The sequence below is a fragment of the Octodon degus genome, unplaced genomic scaffold (genome assembly GCF_000260255.1).
Source record: "Octodon degus isolate 3935 unplaced genomic scaffold, OctDeg1.0 scaffold00164, whole genome shotgun sequence".
NCBI lineage: Eukaryota > Metazoa > Chordata > Mammalia > Rodentia > Octodontidae > Octodon > Octodon degus.
The window spans coordinates 3,994,424-4,012,115 of record NW_004524740.1 but is presented as its reverse complement, the minus strand read 5'-3'; the positions used below and the strand labels follow the sequence as shown (position 1 = coordinate 4,012,115).

The 17,692-nt window shown below is 38.8% G+C and overlaps 1 pseudogene; it reads right to left on the bottom strand.

The window, feature by feature from the left end:
• The window catches only part of LOC101589878, a 70,855-nt pseudogene that overhangs the window by 43,054 nt on the left and 10,109 nt on the right, over positions 1–17,692 (bottom strand).

Here is a 17,692-nt window from a genome sequence, read left to right as displayed (position 1 = left end):
AGAGCAGTAGGACTTTAGTTCTTGCTTTCTATGTAGTTTACTGTGTAGGGAAAGGGAAATATATACAATTAAACACAACACAAGTTTAAACAGGAAAACAAGTCCAAGAAACACATGGTTGTGCAGAGGAGTAGCCAGTCAGACAAGGATAAGCGGAGCTTAACAAAGGAGTTGGACTAAAAGGAGAGAAGTGAACATTCAAGTCCAGCCTGGGTAACTTAGTGATTTAGCAAGACCTTGTTTGAAAACAAAAAATACAAAACAGCCTGAGGAAGCTGGGGATATAGCTCAGTGGCATAAGTGCCTTCCTGGCAAGCACAAAGTCCCAAGTTTGATCCCCCATACCAAGAAAAAAAAACCCCACAAGTCTGAGGATGTAGAACAATGTATAGGGTTCAATCCTCAGTATTGGAAAATAACAACAAAGCAGACATTTCTATATTACTATATATCAGATGCTTTACTTTTTAAAATATATTTCAATCTATAATGAATAAAATAAATAAAATTTCAACCTATAACTGTAACTAATCTATAATAAGATTTCAATCTGTAACTAACTGTAAAGGTCAGCATTTAATGTCAAAGTACAAAAGTGGGACTTGTAAATTCTTTCTCATATGTAAAAAGGAAAGCTTGGACTAACATTATCTCATTCTCAAAATGACCAGGAAAAGAAAAAGTCTAAATTACACTAAGTGGAAAAGTAGGCGCTGTGACCTCATAGCTGTACCTAGACACAAGGTCCCTCATGTTTATTCTCAGTACTACAAGTTAGGCTACAGTTACTTTACCAGCCTGCCACGACCAACCTATACTAATGCTTTTATAAATCTCAACCAGTAAGAAGACTTTTTCCCATTCAAAGAAGATCAGCATTTTGAAAGCACGTTGCTCTAGGTACCAAGGGAAGGGCCAAGGAAGGAAGTTGATCCCAAGTCACAAACATAGGAAAAGCCCTCGTCCCTGGGACAGGGGCAAGAAAAGCAGGAACTTAGTTTTTCATACCGAATGCAAGATCACAGTCTCCTTTTATAAGCATAGAGGCAGAATGCACGGCTCCATTAGTTGTGGTTAATTCTCATCGCTGTCTCCTGCCTGTAACTATAAGCAAACTGTCGTTCTGCGGCCAAAGCCAGCCCTTCCATTTGCAGAGCTGTGAATCTCTGAGGTCCATAAATTAAAACTGGCCATTTATGGAGATCTCTTTGGGACCACTTATACGAAATGACTAATAGGGTTAAATTAAAAAAAATTAAGTCCAAAGAATTTTCCCAGAAGTTATGTATAAAACTTCATTAGGTACACTTTCCATTTTGAATTCTTGTGTTTGAGCCAGTAGGTTGGTGAAGCCAGCATAACATACTGTAATATATTCAGTACCTACACGGCTGGTATTGGAATAGTTCATATTTTGGGCTGGGTCTAAAGCAATATCTTTTAAGCTAAGTGAGAATAATGAAAGAGAGGATGTTTTTATAATTAAAACCACCAAATTGTAAGAAGATACTAGAATCATGTGATGCTTTGACATCTATGTCCATTTTTTTTTAATTGTATGTAAGGATTTATTTATTTTTAATGGTTCTTTTAACTCTTCAGAGCTAAGCAGCTTTGCAAAGAGAGACAATATTAATATACACCTAGAACACAGTGGTTAGAAAATCAATTCAGAAAAAGAATGGTCTGCGGCTGGGGAGATAGCTCAGCAGTCTAAGCGCCTGCCTGGCAAGCACAGGACCCAGGTTCAGTACCCCCATGCCTGCCCCAGGAGCCCAGGTGCTCCATGCTGACCACTGAAACCGGGTGTGGTGGTGCACTCCTGTAATCCCAGCACGGGGGGAGCCTGAGACAGGAGGATCACTATGAGTCCAAGCTGCATAGTGAGGCCCTGTACCAAATAAATAAATAGATTTTTACAAAAGAAAAAGAGTGATCTGCATTAAGATGAACAGAAGCCTGATGCAGCATCAATCCATTCGCTTTGCTGTGGCTCATTTTGAGAAGGCAACTCACGCATGTCTTTGGAAGGGTGATGAATTGAGGAAATTGTTTTCTGGTAAAGTTCTGACTTTCAGTGTAATCATGCTGGGCATAGACAAGGCCATAATCAGGACAGAAACTTTAGGCTTCCTAGGATGGAGATCGGGGAGACCTGGGGTGGAGAAAAGGATGTGATGTCTTCGGATGCCAGCTGCCCCTGTCCAGCCTTATTTGCATTCTCCCTTATGGGTTCTGCTGCAGGGAGGAAAAATAAAAATTTGATACCAGTGGGAAATAAAACCCTCAAAACCTACACAAGCTCAGACTTGTAAACCAAGGCAGTGATTTCAGAATGCTGACAAGGGGTTTAATAAAGGAAAACAGGTCACCAAACCAGGAATTTTTAAATCGAAAATATCCTCAGTGTTGATGAAAGATATGGCTGAGAAGATTTAAGAAACCGACTTCCCGGGGACTCTCGGCCTCTAAAGGGTTCTTTGCCCAGCATTCACTTTGAATACTATTTTTTTTTTCTTTTCCTGAAATTCCTGGCACAATTTCAGATTTGGCAATTGGGACTAATTAGACTCTGTTGTTTGCCATAATTAGAAAATTTTGTTTCGTTTTTAAGACACAAAATTTATGCTGATCCAGAATTACTCTATTCCTCGTAGGAGCCAATTTTCTGTCATTGGATTTAAATCAAAATCTATGAGTCATGCAATTTTATTCGCACACGAATTCCGTAACAAAAGTTTAATTTCTCAAAACACGGTGATGCCAGTCAAGGCTCAGCTCCTAGAATCTAAGAAACAGAAAATCCACCAGATCTGGCCACAGCTTGCTTGATTACAGTTGAGAATTTCTTTCTTCTTATTATTTTTTGTTGTTTTGTTTGTTTGCTTTTTTACAGTTGAGGATTTCAATTTATTTTGTTTTACATTTACATTTGTCCAGGTCAATAGAACTTGAAGGAAGAAAAGGAGGAAGAGGAGACAGATAAGTATTCGTTCTCATCCAGAGCCTGTCACTTACTAGCCACTGACACTGGGCAAGTGATTTAACCTTAGTAAACCTTAATTCTTGTCTGCTTGCTTATTTATTCACTTGTTTGTTTATTTTAGATGCAGAGGGGTTGGACCAGGTTCTGGCATATGCTAAGCACATGCCCCTCCACGAAGCTACAGCCTGAGCCCACAGCCTCGGTTTTCAAGTTTGTGTGACAGGGATAATTAATTATACCCATTTTGTATCCCTCACAGGCTAGTTGTAAAAACCAAAACAAATAAATCCATGGAAAGGTCTGTGTAAAGAGTAAACAAGAGGGTGGAGGAGATAGCTCAGTAGAATAAGCACCTGCCTGGCAAGTACAAGGTCCTGAGTTTGATCCCTGGTAACACACACACACACACACACATAAGAATAAACAAGAGTCCAAATGTAAAGGGTTACTCCTATGTGCAAAAGTTTATTAAATAAATACTATCAGAATTTTGATTTTTTTAAAATTAATTTTATTGAGAAACAAATAACAATGAGACAGTTTCAAAACAGGTTAGTAGGACAGTTACAATAATTAATACATTGCATATTGTTGTCTTCATAGTAGTTATTCATAGTACAAGATGCAGACTTGGTATCTTGTCCAATCATTATTAGTACAATTTTTTTTTCTCATTGCATTAAGAGAAAGTAGCTTTCTATCTATCTTAACTATTCTGTATATACAGATACAAAATGACCCTTCATTTATATCCCCTTTTTTTGCTTAGTTTTTTCAGAGATGGATATTCCATTGCCATTTAAATATTGTAGGTGTGTGAATTCAGCAAAATAATCCAACAAAGTCCAGTAGTCCATAATAGTAGTGGGTTATCCATAGGACTGGCAATGTCAGAAGTTGTTGACTTGAGCCTTTTACAGTTCAGCATATTAATATGGCTTTACTGTTTATGCCTCATTTTTATACTTTTAGCTGGATGGTTAAAACCAAGATAAAGCAAAACCTATATAACAAGAAATGTAACTTTTGTATCTGACAAGATCAGTCAAATCCCCTCAGGATTTATCCTGAAACCTTATACCAGTTTGTAGATCTTTTGTCAGTGTCAGCCATCTGGATGAGTCACAAATTGCTTGACCAATTTGCTCTCTGTGAAAGCCTGAGAGAATGTTTTGTCTGTAGGTGACTCTCCTTAGGCCCACTCTACTTCCTCTATCACTTTCCTCTGTGGCCCCATAATCTCCTTGATCAGAAAATTTAGGACACCCCTGAGTTACAGGATGTTACAGTACAAGTTCTCCTATGTCCTGAGTCCTCACTGACCTTGAATGGCTAGGGCCAAAATGTTGGCTATCCTTGTAGTCCTTCTTTTTCACTAATTTAGAATTTTGAAACATAAATCTGAGAGCCCTGTTTCACTACTTATTAATTTCCTGTGATCTTCTGTCTGACACTAAGTTCAAAACACTGCATCATGGCATTAAAGAGATCAATGAGTTTTACAGCTTCCTTTTCCCCTCATTTACCGTCACTCACACAGCCATCAGCTACACTGACCACAATGCTCTGCAGCCAGCAAACCACACTCGTTCACACTGCCAAGTCTCGACTCACGCCCTTCCTGTCTGCTTGCTCGGTATATTGTCTTAATCTTCACAACTCAAAGGGAAGCCCATAGCAAGTAGTTAAGGATGTCTGGGAGTGGGTGTGCTTGTTATCTTTACATATGGCAGGCTGAGGCAGGAAGACCTCAAGCTTGAGGCTAGCTCAGCCTGCATAGTGAGAGCATACCTTAAAAAAAAAAAAAAAAAAAAAAAAAAGAGTTGTTGGAATGAAACAGAGATTAGTGTGAATTACTGTGCTGCTTCCTGCTAGCTAATGTAGCATTGGCAAAGTTATTTCTCCATTTTTCTGTCTTATCTGAAAAGGGGGAAGCATAAGATTTAGCTCATAGAATTATGAAAATTAAATAAGTAAACAATGTGTTATAATGTCTGATATACACTAAGCAATCAATGAGTGGTAGCTATTTTTATTACCTTTTAAAATATTCCCTTTTCTGTGAAAACTTTCTTGGTACCTCAGACAGAGTTTTTCTGCGGGCTTCATAGCATGGTTTCCCATACTTTAGTAGCACTGTGGGGACATGCAAAACATTTGATACAACACATCTGTTCGTTTATTGATTAATTGATTGAATGATGGTCTTCTTTAGTATGTGTTATAGTAACTTTAGAAAAAGCATTTAACCATCAATGTATATTATAATGCATAATTATGGAGTAAAGCACTCGGACCCCCATGTTGGATGAGTGCATTTCATAGTGATTAATCTGGGAGCTGTGTTTCCCAGAATCCCTTTCCCTGCAGGACCCTGACTGAGGGCAGCTGGGTGAGATTCAGGAGGCAGTGCTGAAGCCACAGACATCACTCTCAAAGGTGTTCCAGCTAGGTGTGGAGACAGTTGGGGAGAGCCCACCAGCACCGCTCCTCTGCCCCACAGGCAGCTCTTCTCCCCAGCCAGAGTCCCTGACTCACGAGCTGATGTTTGACAGTAGAGCTCCCCAGGGACTTGTCTCCAAGTTGTCCTTATACCTCTGTCCAGGAAACTCAAGTCTTCTCTGGTTCAGAAGAGTATTCCAATGATGGTTGCTCACTCTCAGTGACGGTCTCTGCATTCAACTTGAGTTGAATGTGTTGTATCCAGGAGTCCAGGCCTGCTGCCTTGACAGCTGATGGAGTTGACAGGGTCCTGGTGTATGGTCGTTCCCAAGTTGGTCCTAGAAAGACTTCAAGGGGATGACGAGGGAAGAGGCTTTATCAGTATTGTCTCCAGGGTGGAACATGATATTTTCCTTTTCTTTAGGCTGAGTTTCCTGTAGTTAATGAAGAATCTGTTGGAATCTAACTAATGAGGGAACATCATTCAGTAAGGTGACTGTCTCTATTGAAAAGAAAATTGTGAGTGAAAAAAAGCTCATCCATAAAGCATTTCAAGTGGGTTAAGGCCTAGAATTAAAGGTATATTTCTTGTTTTGATGAAGGATAAAAGTAGTGAGGCCAGTATAGGTGGGTCTCTTGAGATATTTTGTGAAGATGTCTCTTTAAGGTCTCATTTTTTTCTACCTTTCCTAATAATTGGGTCCTCCATGCATAATGGAGGTGATAGCGAATACCCAGTTCCTGAGAGATACCCCACGTAACTCACTTTAAAAGAAGGCCTGTTATCACTCTGCAAGCTCTTAAGTCCAAATCTGGGGATTATTTCTGAGACTAAAACTTTTACCACCTCTTGTGCCTTTTCAATTCTATAAGGAAAGACTTCAATCCAGTTTGTAGTATCCATAAGTATTGAACTCTTTTACTCTTTGGCATGAGTTAAATCAAGCTGCCAGTAAGTCTAGAAACTATTCTTTTTTTTCTTTTCCATAATTTTATTGAGAGACAAATAGCAATGAGACAATTTTAAATCAAATTGATATGACAGTTTCAATAATTAACACATTGCATAACCTCTTCCTTGTGGTTATTTACTGTACAAGATGCAGACATGATATCCTATTTACAAACACCATTAGAACAATTCCCTCTATTCATTAAGAGAATGTAACTATGTATCTATCCTAACCATTTTGAATACACAGATACAAAATGGACATTTATTTATATATCCCTTTTTTGTTTAGTTCCGTCATTTGAATATTATAGGTGTGTTAACTCAGCAAAATATTCTAAAAGAGTCCAGTAGTCCATAATAGTATTGGGTCTTCCTCTTGACTGGCAGTGTCAGAAATTATTGACCTGAGTCCCCTATAGCTCAAAATAACACCATGGCTTTACTCCTTTTACTTCGTTTTTATACTTTTCTGTTGGATGGTTAAGACCAAGGTAAAGCAAGACCTATGCAACAAGAGTTGTAGCTTTTGGATCTGATAAGGTCAGTGAAATCTCCTCAGGATTTATCCTGAGATCCTGTACCTCAGATTGTAGAACCTTTGTCAGTGTCAGCCATGTGGATGAGTCGTGGCCATTGCTTGGCCAATGTGCTCTCTGTGAAAGCCTGAGAGAATGTTTTCTCTCCATGTGAATCTCCTTAGGCACACTCTACATCATCGATCACTTTCCTCTTTGGCCCCATAATCTCCTTGATCAGAAAATTTGGGACACTACTGAGTTATATGACGTTACAGTACAAGATCTCATATGTCCAGAGTTAGAAACTATTCTTAAGGGACTGGAGTAGCAATTGTAACCCACTGGCTCTCAGACAGCTCTATTGATGGAGTCTGATAATATATATATATATATATATATATATATTTTTTTTTCCAAGTACTGGGGATTGAACTCAGGACACTGCGCTTCCCAGGCAAACACTTATTCTACTGAGCTACTTCCCTGGGCCCTGATATTTTGTTTTAAATCCACCCCCCCCAGTTTTAGCTAGAATTATCCCCCAATTTTTTTTTTAGTTCTACAGAATGTTTAATTTTTGAAGAGGTAACAGACTACATATGGGCAAAATACATCTTTTTGTGCTTTATTCTTGTTTTACTTTTGCTTCATCTTTATATGTCTTTGTAAACATAACAATACAAAAGGTCAAACAAAACTTTGTAAACATCTGAGAAAATAAACCAAGTCCTATTAAATATTAACATACGATTCGCTGCTTTAACTTTTAAATAAAACTGTGTTTTTAAAATCCAAACATAGAATTGGATAAAAAGTGAAAATTTAATTCAGCTAGGATTTGGGGGCTCTACAGTTTTTTGGTTTTTTAAAAAATTTTATTGACAAACAGCAATGAGACAGTTTCAAATCAAATCAGAAGTACAGATTCAACAAATAACACACTGCATACATTCTTCTTAGTGGTTAACTGCTGTACAAGATGTGGACTTGAGATCCTATTTACAAACACCATTAGAACAAATCATTCTATTAAGAGAATATCCCCAAATTTTTGATGACTTATGAGAAACAGATTATAACACATTATTTTTGACCAATGAAAATTTCTCAAGTTATTGTACATAGACAACAATACACACTGTATCTGTAAAACCAACCTAAGCATTATTTTGATTAGTTGACAACCTGATCTATAATTTATAGTATGTAGACTGGATAAAATATCTCTCCCCAAGATGGGAGCTGGGATTTCAGGCATAACTAAAATGAATGGGCGAAGAGAAAGTTATCCCTGTTATAGCTTCAGTGAGTTACCTTTTAGCTGTGAGTCTTTTTTTGACGTATGATGGCTGGAAGGAAGACCAGGATAGAAAGGAGGACAAGAAGACCTGTACCAAATGTCCAGCAATAAGCTGGGTTTTTTTTCCCTCTATAGTCTTGATTCCCTCCATCCTCCATGGAGATGACAAGTAAAGAGGACAATTTGGCCAGAGGAAGGAGGCAGAGTGCCCCCTCAACCCTTTAGTCTTGCTAGTCCAGCTGGGAAGATGAATCTGAGCTCTGGAGCCTCTGCCTCAGAGTGCAGTTTCATCCCCAGTGGCCACCTTTGCAGTCAGAGTACATCATAGAAAGCTTCTTAAGGCAGTCCCTCTTAAGGTGGCCTGGATTTTGGCAGCAGTAACAGGTGAGGTTGGTAGTTGTCAAACTCTTTTTAGAGCCTTAAAAGTCAGGCTTAGGGTCTGCATTTTTTTTTTTAAGGTCATAAAAAAAATACAGCTGCCTTTTGGACTCTTGGCTTTCTCTCTTGGCTTCCTCCCAGTCTTGATTATAGAATACTAAGGAGGCAGTTTTTGCTAAAGTATCAAGTGAGTTATCTGGAGTAAAAGCTATCTTTTGTAACTTTTTCTTAATATCTGGGGATAACTTGGTAATAAACATGTCTTTAAATGTAATGTGTCCTTCTATTGAATAAGGAGCTATGGACATGTTTTGTTGATGCCTTTCATAAATAATTTAAGTCAGGGATTTTTTTTTTCATCTTTTTCTTGATAAATAGTTGACAATTTAAAGTAATTAGATGGGCCAGCTAGATAGCTCAGTGAATTGAAGTGCCTGCTTAGGCAGAGCACAGGGACTGAGGTTTGATCTCCAGCATGCCATGCCGACCCTGTCCCCGGAGTGCACTGAGACAGCGATTGAGACTGGGAGTGGTGGCATGCGCCTGTAATCCCAATGCTTTGCAGGCTGAAAACAGGAGGACCACTATAAGCCTGATCTGTGTAGTGAGACTCTGTAGACTCTGTACTAAATACATTAAAATAAGATAAAATAAAATAAAATAATTAGATAAGGCTGGCGAGATAGGTTAGGCAAGCACAAGGATTAGGGTTTGATCCCTGGCACCGTATGCCATGCCATCCCTGCCCCCAGGGGTGCTGAGCCAGCCACTGAGTCCTGGCATAGTGGCACATTCCTATAATCCCAGCACTGAGGAAGCTGAAAACAAGAGGATCACTGTGAGTCTGAGCAGTATAGTGAGACCCTGTACCAAATGCATAAAAAATAAATAAATAAAATAAAATAATTAGATGTCTTTGTCTTTATCCTTCTTAGACCTTAAAGAATATATACTTGAAAATGTCTCTTGCTCCAGTCTCTTACCTGGCTGTTAGCGTGGGGACTGTCTTGGGTGGGGACTCCTTGGGCTCCAGGGGGAACAGACTGTTCTCCTTGCTGTCTGTCTTCTGGCCTTCTAAAATTAACAAGATGGTATTCATCCAAATTGCAACAGGAGCTTTTAATGCTGCTAGTCTCTCATTAAGAATCAATGTTTAATAGTAGATTAACATTATATATTTCTGGTCTTGCTTATAGGTCTGAGTAAAACCTCTGAAGACCTCAATGTACTTATTAGGATCATCTGAAATTTTTGCTAGATCTAACTTGTTCCGTTTTAAGTCACTTAGAAAAAGAGACATATGAATGCAGGCAGTCTCATACAGATTATAATTATACTTTGAGCATAAATAAGAAGTACCTCTAAATATAAACAAAGTTTGAACATAAGGCAATTCTGACCATTTTCCTTCTTTTTTATGGTGGGATTTTAGTTGTAAAATAGCATCATGATTAGTACTTCCCTCTGCATTCTATTTTCATTCTAGGGGATAAATAGGCCATGTACACGTACCAAAAAACATCCAATGGCTCTTTTTCAATGCTGTGTTGAGCATCTTTCAGTGCTTAAGAACCCGTTCTAGGCCTGGGAGGTAGCTCAGCAGCATAAGCACCTCGCTGGCAAGCACAAGGTCCTGAGTTTGATCCCCAGCAACAAAAAATACAAAATAAAAAATCCATTCTAAAGGAGTAAGAGCCTTGGACACTGGGCTCCCCAGCTAATGAAATACAATTGGGCATCCCCTTTGATTTCTATACCTTCGTGGCATCCCTCAAGTGGATTCCACTCCAAGGCAGGTGGATGCCATCTGGAGAGAGTACCAAAGTCAAAAATTTGATCAGCTTAACCACCCTCAAACTGGCCTGCAATTTCATCTTCCCAGCGAGCTGGTGAACTTACTCCTGTAGGACACTAACAATCCCAAGTTACAGTTGGTCTCAACTGTAACAATAATGTTGAAAGAAGGAAGCATTACTTTGTCTTAATCCACTGGTTTCTAGTTCTTTGAAGGAGGGTGAGGCAAACAGATCAAAGAGATCACCTTTCTAGAGTAAAGCAAACAAGTACCTTGGCAGATTTCCCCCCTGAAGAAGCCTCTAAGGCACCCGTGTTATCTACTTAATCTCTTGGCAACCTTTCCTAGCAACAAGATAAGGCTACACCATTAAGTCTAGCCATTTAAGTTTTAGTTCATTTAAAAAAATTTATAGCTCTTAAGCTCACAGGGTAAATTTATCATCTCGCAATGTCAATTCATACGTTAGCGAAGGCACATTGATCGGTCTTCTCTGTACACCCAGAGCAAGAGGCTAAGATCTTTTTCACTTTATTAGCGTATATAAGGCACAGACATAGATCATTCTTCTGATAGTTGATTTCTCCCATGAAGGCAAACAGTTGTTTCAAGTTGCCTCAGCCTGACTTCGGGAGGAAAGGGCAGCCTAAAGACAAGATGGTTTTAAACTTAACTTCCAACAAGTTGGAGAAAATTGGGGTTTCTGGCCTAAGAGTAAAGAGAGAAAAATATGACAGGTAGGTGGAGGCGTTTCTGTGATCTGCGGCCTGTTTCCACTAAGGAACCCTTGGGTATCTGCAGAAGAACAGCCCTGGCCACGACCTCTCAGTTGTTCTCAGTGTCTATTGGTCCACACAACCTAAGATCAGTCTCCATGAAGGAATCCAGCTGTCTGTCTGGCCAGCATTCCAATGGCCATTGGCTTGGATGAGGATTCACTAAAAAGATTCTGGGAAAATCTGTTCTCTGCTTTAAAAGTGGTAGCTGCTCTGAGAGTGTTTAATTAGCTGGCAGAGTAACCACTGTAAACATTCTATAAGGGATAGGTGAAAGCCTCAGCAAAATCATTGCCTAGTGCTCTGTAAGTTTATAGTAAAGGTTTCAACTTACTATCAAAGTATTTTCCCCTCTGCACATAGATGATAACTGGACCTAAGAGAGGTGGAGAAAGAGTTGGAGATCCTCCTTTAGGCTAACAGTCTTTTTTTTTTTTTTTTTTTTTTCTTCTTCCATTTTAATGTATTTGGTACAGGATTTCACTACACTGCTCAGGCTTGTAGTGCGCCTCCTGCTTTTTCAGCCTCCCCAGCACTGGGATTCCAGCCGTGCACCACCACACTTGGACTCGATCGATTGATAGCCGGCTCAGCATGCCCTGGGGGTGGGGCTGGGAATTGAACCCTGGTCCTTGCACTTTCCAAAGTAGGTGCTTAGTTCACTGAGCTATCTTGCTGGCCCTAAGCTAACTGTTTTGATCCCATAAGTGTAGTGCTTTTGAAGCTGCTCCTTTTGGTTTCAGACAGAAGTCAGTTCTTTCCACTGCATCTCAGAGTTCAGCCTCCTGAGGGAGACTTATCCAGGACATTAAGCTGGGACATGGCTCTTATGTGTGTTCTCCTGGATGGGCAAAATCCCAATGTCTTGTCTAACCCAGAGATAGGGTGTGTGTCTCTCATCTAAGGTGAATTCCTTGTTTTTGATCAGCAAATGCTCCTTTTTTATGAGCTCAACTTAGTTGTCAGATAGGAGAAAAAGTTTGGAAAAGTTTAGAGTTCTTTCTCTCTAGCCTTGCATGCCTCCAAATAAGGAAAGTACGATGAGGCTGGAAAAGATTAAGGGGTCAGAGAAAGGAAGTCTTCTCTTCTCATGTTCATCGTGAGTTACAGAGACAGTTTGCACCTGAGATGTCCTTCTCAGCCTGGAAAGGTGAGATGGGGAATCTCAAGAGCTAAAACTGCCTTCCTCACCAGTGGAAGATCAGATCAGAAAGGAAACTGAAGTAGAACAGGCTCGACATTTCCTGTAGAGTGTACAGGATCAGAGCCAGTCTGGCCCAGGAAAACCTGTCCTCTAAGTCTTAAGAATGGCCACCAACCTAGCATCTTTTCACTGGTGGAAGGAATCCCATGTCTTCTAATACATACATGTATATTTTTCTAAGTATGAGCTAGATTTTATCTTAAAAGACCCATTTTACAGCATTTTATATCAAAGCCCATCAGGGGATGCTCTAATATTCTGCTTCCCTAGTGCTGCTATCTAAGATAATAAACCACAGCAGTAAAACAAGTCAAACAGATTAAGCATGCCAAACAGGCCCAACAAGGAACGCTAGTAAATTCAGCAACTAAGTCCAAACGTAACATATACAAAACAGGAATAAAATGTCCCATTAAAAGAGCATTATAACCTTAGAACCTTCCCATGTTTTCAACTTAATCGCCATTTTAATAACGTTATATAAGAGACAAAGCATGACCAATTATATGCAATGGGCAAAGACATAACATAACAATTTTGGTTCCCTGCATGAGTCACAATCTGGGATCTATGAAATAAAAGCAAACTCTTACATCTGTTCAAGTGTCTTGGTGGAAGACCTTCAAATAACATAAGGGAATGAAACTCCCAACCTGCTGGATGTCCAAGTACTGAGTTTGTGTTCTCTAAAATCACGGAATAGATTCCAGGAACAATGGAGGTTAAGAGTAGGAAGAATTTATCAAAATGAAGAATTTGATTCTGAATTCTTTAACATGACTTATTCCACCTTCTATGATCTGCCCGCTGCCACGCTGCCATGGTTCCCCAAACACTGAGCCACACTGAACCTCTTCCTATTCCCCTCCTTTGTCCTCTATCTGTAACAATTATAGCCTTAAAATAGTTTCCTCAGGGATGTCTACCCTGATTGCGACACTAGCTTAGTTTTCCCAGAATTATGCTTCCATCCCTGCCCTTTTTACTGCAATTCCTTCCTTAGTACTTCCCTTCCTGGCTGGATGAAGTCTCCCTGAGAGAGCCTGTATCATTCAGTGTTAGATCCCCAGCCCAAAGCCTCTCAAGTTGGAGGGACTAAAACTGAGGTAACAATTGAGTGAAAGCACAGATTCACAGTAATTAGCACTCGATAACTGTGAGATGGACAGACTTAAAAACAAATACGTCACAACTAGAGGAAAGCCGCCCTCAGCCAGCTCTTTGCCAAGGGGGATGTTATTTCAGAGCTTGAAATTCTCTTTTGGATCACCCTCAGAACATGTGACGTGTGCTTCTAAATACCTTGGACAGGGACACACAGTCACATTTTGAGATTAGAGCTTAGTGTGGAAGTGGCAAAATCATTCAGGGCTCAGATGGGTGATCAAGTTGGGTGAAACTATCAGAGGTGAAAAATTATGTATGAGTATAAATTAATGAGTCTGGCTTTTTTGTATGTCTCATAAACTGGGTCAGAGAGCAATTGCCATAGAGAAGTTCCAAAAATGTTTGGCCACGGCAGGATTGTTAGAATGTGTGTACAGCTTCCCAAGGGGATTTCTTCACATAGGGCACTGCTCATTTAGACGTCCATAGCCAGAAGTTGTTTCAAAAATTCTTGTGTCATTTGAACATGCCTTCTACGCAAATGTGAACTTTTATGAAAACTTCAGAAATGGCATAATTACGGTAGACAGAGCGCACAAGTTAGAAGTAAATATTATTTATTATCTTTAGTGTGAAAACTTAATGCACAAACCACTTACAAATTAATCACTCCAATTTGGTCACATATCTCCAAAGCGCAAGTTACATTAGCCCACCTACTTCAAACACCTCCCTAGCCAAAAATGTTACGAAATACAGGCTAATCCTTTGCCATCCAAGATATCTCTCCAGGGTACCCACCACTGTGAGGTTGAGTTGGCTCAGTTTGTTGAAGTTAACAAGCGAGTCCAAGGCTCCCTCCACAGATGGTGCCTTCAGACCCTAGTCAGACATCTCAAAACATACATTATTGGTCGCAAGAGAAATTAAGGTCAAGAACAAAACCGCAGAAACAAATCTCTCTTCCCTAGTAAGAGCTGTGATCGTAGATCTCATTTAGATGCCCCATAATGTGCCAGAAATTGTACTAAGCACAGTACTTAATATGGAAGTGTTACTTTTCTATTTTGAACCAAAGCAAAGGGAAGTTAACTGATTTGCTTGTTATCATTTGGCTAGAAATTGGAAGAGCTAGATTGGGAATTCATGGGTTCCACGATTTCATGTTCTTTCTGTTTCAAAGAACTGGATGAGCATATGCAAAGGTGGTGTACTTCAGGCCCTAACTGTCACTGGTTCATTTTCTGGCTCACCCTCTCCACAGTGTCTCGGGTTTCCCATAGTTTTATCTTCTTCAATGATCGGTGGCATTGGGTTACTGTTGAACGTTTGCTGGCTGTGTTCTCACCTTCCCCTGAGACTTCCACCTAATATCAATGTCCGAAATTTGTTGTTCGGGCTCAGCTCCCCATCTGTCCCGAGATGACCTACACTGTGGAAACTAATCTTTGTCTCTTGTAGAATTGTGAGACTCCAAGATCTCTGTATGGAAATTTATTTTTCTTGCTGTTTGATAACTGGGTCTGAAATGGGGAAGAATAAGGTGGTGGCATGGGTGGGGGGGCATGAGTAGATTGATAGACATTTCCGGTTACTAAATCTGGTATCCATACCTTGTTGAAGAATAGACTCCAACTAGTGTCTGGACCTTACTAAGACATCATTAATCTCCCTGGAAAGAACAGGACATTGAAGTGCATGCCTGAAATGCTAGCTGCTCAGGAGGTTGAGACAGGAGGATTCCAAGTTGGATGCCAGCTTGGGACAATTAGCATGGCCCTGTCTCAAAATCAAAAGAGCTGAGATGGGGATGTAGCTCGATAGTAGAGTACTTGCCTGGCATGTGGGAGTCCCTGAGTTCAATCCCAAGAGCAAAGCAGAGCAATTCCCAGGCAATATGCCCACTTCCCCATCTACATAAAATAAATAAAATTTAACTGAGAGGTTCCGATTTGATTTGAAACTGTCTCATTGCTATCTGTTTATCAATAAAACTTTGAAAAAAAATTTAACTGAGAGGAATATTTTTCAAGGCTACAAGGATCAGAAAGAAAGTATGTAAGGAAGAGAATTAATAGAAATCTTACATTGCTGTTCTAGCTCTTCATCCATCTATATATTTATTCAATATCTTGCTTGTAATAGAATATACAATATTATTAGTCTGCTAGTACTGATTTTCCAAGGTCTCTAGAAGGCAATTTAGTAGCAGGAATTACTATTTTCACTAAATAAATTACTAAATAAATTGCGACAGGACTTGTATAATGGTATTTAGATGTCTTGACTCCTAATTAATTATTTACTAAAAATAAGGTGATTTCTAGGGAAGTTTGCTATCTGATATATATTCTTTTTTTCTTAAAATTTTAAGCATAAAATAAACTTCAGGATATAACAATCAGTGATTTTTTTTTTTTTTTTTTTTTTCGGAATCAGGGATTGAACTCAGGCCCTTGTGCTTGCCAGGCAAGTGCTTATTCTACTGAGCAATCTCCCCAGCCCCGTGACTTTTTTTTTTAAAGTTAAGGGTTACCAAAAAGGAAACCAAAGAAGAGAAAAATGCATAAAAATTTGATTAGTAATTATTATTTTTATTAGTAATTATTATAATTACTAATATTCATAATTACATTAATCTTACATCAGTATCTTTAATCATAACTCAGTAAAAGTACATTGCATCTTAAAAGTTGAAGTAGCTATCTACACTGTATATAATGTACCCTTGATACTTCATGCTGGGACCAAATAACAAGATCAAACTTTATAATTTGAAAATATTTGCTTGAAATCATCCACATCTTTAAAAAGTATGTTAATGGTGACACAGGCTAGACCAAGCCAACTTTATTTTTTTCCCCCAAGCCAACTTTCGTAAGAGAAATATGTAACATATCCTTTTTTTCTCACTGACAAACATATATTTTTTCTTTGAAAAAAATCTAGTGTGCTTGGATTAATATTTTATTGTAATACTCACCTGGGAATGTAGGACCCTTTGTTTACCATCTATGAATCATACAAGAAATATCTTTCCTGAACTTTATATTCATTTTAAACAAAGGAAGTGGAACAAATGGTATTCTAATTCCATTAAAAAAAAAAAACAAAACCCTTTCTAGAAGAAGGAAGTTATGTGTGCTCAATATTTTAGGATGCCATAGAGTATTTGTGTAGGTTGTTCTTATTTCAGTATAATAATACAAAACCAAAGATGTATTTGTTGTTGGTTTTTAAATCAACTACTGTGAGTTTTAAATAGCAGATTTCTGCTTTTGCAAATAAAGCATTTTATATCAGAGTCATCTAATCTTTTTTACGTGGTCTGTCACAAGTGGGCCGCAGCTGGTTGCTCTACAATCTAGTGTTTGGATTCTATTAATGGCTTCCGTGAAAGATTCCTTCCCACTCTCTGGGCTTCATCATTGCGCTACACACTGAACATGGCTTTAGAACAATTACTTAAAGCTCCCTCAATTAGTAATTGCAAGATAGCTGTCATCAGTCTTATGTACTGTGGACCTGCCAAGGATCTGGCCGAATTGGAATGTGCAACCGATTAAATACGAACATTGTTTTTCTCATCTTGAAGGAAATGCATTGCTGTTACAGCTAATGGAAAAATCAGAAATATTTCCATTTTCATGGTTTTAAAAATATACATACAACAGAAGGAGTCTCAAAGTAAAATACATGTTTTTAAAATATCCTATTTAGGAAATGAATAAAATAGCTTTATTTTCATCAGAGGGAAACTTGAGCGTCGGTTTTAAGACTTGAACTGCAAAAACCACAAGGGATCGATAGCTTTTGAACAAGTAGCACAGTGAGTAGGCATACTCAGCTTTACTGTCTGGAAAGCCCATTTAAAATTCACTCTTCTTTTTAGCAATATTGTGTCATATATTAGAAAATGCACTAGGAGGTGTAGAAGGCCCGGGATTTGGTTTTAGCTCAGATGTTAACTGACAGGGTAAGTTTAGGTGATTCTATTAACTTTTCTAGGCCTCAATTTCCTAATTTAAAAAATGAAGGTGTTGAACCACATGGTTTCTAAATCCTTAAATATCCTGGGAATAATTTTGAGACAGTTATTTAGTACACAAGGTTAACAAAGAACTATCCACTCTCCTTTCCATGTTAATTAATGGGAATCTAGTGATGCACAGGTAGAAGGTAAAGCAGTTATCTTTGAATCTCAGGAAGTTTTATGAACATTAAAAAAAAA